This window comes from Eptatretus burgeri, chromosome 10 (genome assembly GCF_056783735.1).
Source record: "Eptatretus burgeri isolate ZD-2024b chromosome 10, Ebu_testis_v1, whole genome shotgun sequence".
Classification (NCBI taxonomy): Eukaryota; Metazoa; Chordata; class Myxini; order Myxiniformes; family Myxinidae; genus Eptatretus; species Eptatretus burgeri.
The window spans coordinates 25,029,878-25,034,877 of record NC_140970.1 but is presented as its reverse complement, the minus strand read 5'-3'; the positions used below and the strand labels follow the sequence as shown (position 1 = coordinate 25,034,877).

At 31.6% G+C, this 5,000-nt stretch overlaps 1 protein-coding gene across 1 annotated transcript in view; it reads left to right on the top strand.

Annotated features, from left to right (window-relative positions):
• LOC147018114 (inositol 1,4,5-trisphosphate-gated calcium channel ITPR1-like) overlaps positions 1 to 5,000 on the top strand; it is a 489,954-nt gene that overhangs the window by 363,505 nt on the left and 121,449 nt on the right. The gene's annotated exons all lie outside the window — the stretch shown is intronic.

Here is a 5,000-nt window from a genome sequence, read left to right as displayed (position 1 = left end):
GAGTCTTGATTTTAGCAGTTTCACCAGAAGGGGGTTTTTGGTGAACCTTGAACGCCCTGTGAAAATATAGGGGGGACAGAGCACAGACAGAGCAGGGAGGGGGGGCAATGCTGGAGAGGAGACTGTAGAAGACAGAAAGACTACCGACCTGCCTGCGGTAAGAGAGTGAGTGACCCAAAGACTCAGCTTCATTGCTGGAAATACCAATGATCCTAAAAGTCTTGTTTTCCACAGCGTGAAGTCGAGCTAGGTGTGAGGCAGGAGCACCACCCCAAGGGGAGAGCAGTACTCTATCAAACTGTGGATGAAAGCTTTGTATGTGGTTCAAAGTTCAGGTGTGCCAAGGAGGTACTTTCCACAACATAGGATGCCCAGTCTGCAACTGGCTTTGGAGATCAGCTTGGAAATGTGGCTTTCCCAGGAAAGATCATGGCAGATAGTGAGGCCAAATAGCTTGAATGAAAGGACTTATTCAAAGGGATTGTTGAGAAAGTAGATGGGAGTAGTGTGTGTGGGGTTTCCAGACGGTCCTTTCGGAGAGACATAGTGAGAGTGAGATTTATTAGGATTGAAAGACACGTTCCAAGTGTTTGACCAGCTTGTGATTTTATCCAGGTGTGCAGAGAATGAAGAGGCTGCGGCCTGCCAAACAGAGGTATGAGAGATGTATGGTAGAGGGTGGAGTCATCAGCAAAGAGATGGAGGATTTTCCAATTATAACTCTTTGGCAGTAAATACATGTACCACATCTGTCCTTAGCTCTCGACATATTGAGACATCTTTAGTGCCTACATCATCTGTGATATGTATTCACAGCCTTCATTATGTTTATGCATGCTTGTATATAAACAAGAAGCTGATACTCGAGGTCCCATGTCTTTTGATCTGTGTAATATAATATGTGAGGAATAGATCTGTGTAATATGAAAGCTACATCTTGAACATTTTTTGAAATATCGTGAACACAAGCCAAGTTACATTGATGGTTGCCATGGTAACATAATTTAGCCAATCACCGCCATGATCTAATCAGGTTGAGATGTCATCATGAGGAATAGATATCTGCAATATGAAAGGTAAATATTCAACAGTTTTTGAAATATTGCATGCACAAAAGTACGTGGATGGATGGTCGGTCAGACAAAGCTCATTTTAATGTCTCCAGTCTCTAACCTTGTCAGAGGGGCAGGGGAAAACAAGGGCTGGTAGGATAGCCTAGACGTATGCACACTTGCGTTTGACCTGCTTAGACTGGGTTTGAATCCTGATCCAGCTATAAACTGTTATCCTGGTGTTTTGAAGGCAGGGTGATTCATCAATTTATGCGCCATCTCTCGGATTGACGTTAAAGTGAGCATCCTGTCTGCTGACAGTGGATGGTGAACATTAAAGATCCCATAGCATCCTTGTGAAGACTAGGTGAATTATCACCAGCACCTTGGCTAAATTCTAAATTCCTCTCCTGACTACCACTGGGATGACAAAGGAAAACCATCCACTTTAATCCTTGCCGTAGGGATGCTTTGTCAGCACTGAACCTGCTTTAGACAAAACCCCAGAAAGATACAATGACATTTCTAAAGTTCATAATCATAAAGATCTATCAGTACAAAATAGTGCATGAATGCAATGCAATTGTATTATGTTGCAGAGGCAGGTGGGATCCATTTGTTGACCATTTAGTACTTGACAACTCTAAGTGTGGTGTTTGTAATCATGCTGCTAAGATGGTTGCCCACTATAAGAGTGTGTGCACTGTTACATAGCAACGAAGAGCTATCATTTTTCTGCTTCATAAAGGTGTCAAACCATGTGATATTTTTAGGAGGATTACTCCCAATATATATATATATATATATATATATATATATATATATATATATATATATATATATATATATATATATATATATATATATATATATATATATATACATATACATATATATATACATACATATATATATATATATATATATATATATATATATATATATATATATATATATGTATATATATATGTATATATATATATATATATATATATGTATGTATATATATATGTATATATATATATATATATATATATATATATATATATATGTATGTATATATATATATATATATATATATATATATATATATATATGTATGTATGTATGTATGTATGTATATATATGTATATATATGTATGTATGTATATGTATATATGTATATATATATATATATATATATATATGTATATATATATATATATATATATATATATATATATATATATATGTATATATATATATATATATATATATATGTATATATATATATATATATATATGTATGTATATGTATATATATATATATATGTATGTATATGTATATATATATATGTATATAAGTAGTGTGAATATACTGGTTCTGGCTCTCTTTTCCCCATGTAAATGAATGCGGGATTTTCACCTACTTATATTTTTTTTCCCTAAAAATAAACCCCCTTTTTATCCCAAGGTATATTTATTTGTCTCCCCTTTTAACCTGGGGACACTTTTTTTTTCAAATAATCCATGCAATAAGATAAAGATTTGTTCAAGTACTAAAGTGGTAATGTGATTTGTTAAAGGTGATTCGAAAGAAATATCTAAAACGTCTAAGCCTCGAGACACTCTTTATCAAATAACCGATGCATATTGTTTAGCTCACTCATTGAACCTATAAAGATTTGTTCATTCTCAAATTCCTTCAATAGTTTAATTTTCTTTGCACAATAATCCCCATCTAAAATATTGAAAAACAAAACATTTGAATCTTTATATTTTTTAAGATACCCCTTTTGTGCCATTACGAAATGATAAACTTCTCTTTATGCTCTTGTTTGACCACCTCCTGAGCCACATATCATTTTGAGATTATAGTAAATTGTTTTTTCATTATTCAATTGATAACCATCAAAGTTTTCAGTCCATTCAAGGATATTCATTTTTTTCTTTACATCCTCTAACTTACTACTTTTTAAATTGATTCGCTTATTTGTTTTATTTACCTTTGTTTTAGTTATTTTTTTCAATAAGACTTATTTGATATTTTTCACATTCATTATGTTTTCCATTTATATACCAAGACTGAGATTTTCTCCACTCTTTAGTTTGATTAATACTTGGTTTGACCATTTATATATTGCAAAAAAACGCGGCAGTAGCCCTTAAAAAACCCTAACCCATCTTCCCATCGTTAAAACACAATCTATTCTATTCACTCTATCATACAATATCCATATGAAACACAATCTATTCCATTATCTAAAATAAATCTCTGATCATCAAAGGCTCCTAATGCCTTTTTATTTACTTCTTCACTATATATGTTATGTTTATAACTTCTTATTGTATTCATTTTCCTATATCCTTCTTTCTTATTCATCAAACAATTATAATAATTTCTAAAAGTTATTGATTTCTTTATTACATATTTCTTTATTCCCTTTAACCTCTTATCAATCTGATCACCATACTTATAAGCATATGCCTTTGCTCTCAATCCAATAAACTCACTCATTACTTTTCCACCCAACTCATTCTTAAACTTACCAATAACCTTTTCATTCTTTTTGGAAAATAACTCGCTCTTCTTGCTGAAATTACTTGTATCATATACTCCAATATTTTTCTTCATATCTTTATAAAGATCATCAGTTTTTATATCTAGGATAAAACTATCAGTGTCCATATACAACAATGAAACATTTTCACCATACTCTTTCTTTAAGTCATTATACAAATAATCATACATCAATATCTTTGATAAATCAAGAACTGCTGTTCCAATATAAATTGGTTTATCCATTACAATACTTTCCTTTTTCATATGAATTGCAGAAAAGTTCTCTGAAAAAACCTCTTCTCTCTCAAAACTTGGTTTATTTATCAATCTCGAAGCTTCTTTCCAAGATGTTGCGAATCTAATGTTTTGCCTGTTTCTAACATTTTCCATAGTCTTTCCAAATACAGCATTATTCATTAATTTATAAAAGTCCCCTTCAAATTTTACTTTTGTATTTGCTCTCATATCTGTATTGAATTGAATATACTTTTTCACCCAAGGACTTTGTTTAAATTTTAAAACTCTATGAATTTTAGCTACTCTCAATCCTTCTCTCAAAAACTGTTTTAAGCTTCTCTGATGCAAAACATATCCCTCTTTATCATAGAATGTTGTTAATAACTTTTCTGTTGATTTGCCTTTAATATTAAAACTTTTATGATAATCACTGAACCATTCTTTCTTTGGGGTTTCTTTCTCACATGCAAAAGGAAGGTCTTTATGCTTATTATGAAGATCACTCGGGTACCTCAAATCAACTTCAAAATAATAACCTTCTTCTTCGTCATTCAATTCCTCTTGAGAAGAAATAACAATATTCATCAAAGCCTTTTCATAATCCTTTTCTTCCACCCACTCTAATTTACCATAAGGCAGAGATTGAGACATTGCCCATCCATACAAATTATTAGCATCAAAATACATCAAATAATTGCTATCTTTTTCACTATCATAATTTGGAAGATATTTATTATTTGCTTTAGCATATCTTTTTGAACATACTTGTGATATTCCACCTCTCTTGGACTTCTCAATCATCAAAAGCATATCAACATCCCTGATTAAATCTATATCTTGTTTTGTCATTTTCAACATTGCACTCCAAGCTAAACCAGGAGCTGTGAAATAGTGGGCAGGATCTAATCCATAACAATTTTTATTATGACAGAGTGATCTAAAACCTTCAAATACATCAGCTAACAATAAAACATCTGTTTTTAGATATAAATCATGATATTCTCCAAGGTTCTTTATCTTAAATATTTTCCATATTTCTTGTGCTTGTTTATATTCCTTATCACTTATCTCTTCTTTATAAAGGTTATTATAGAAACTTTCTTTTGAAGGAAGTTGTGTTTCTTTAAATCTCATAAATGAATCCATATAATCATAAGGATAAATTCCCT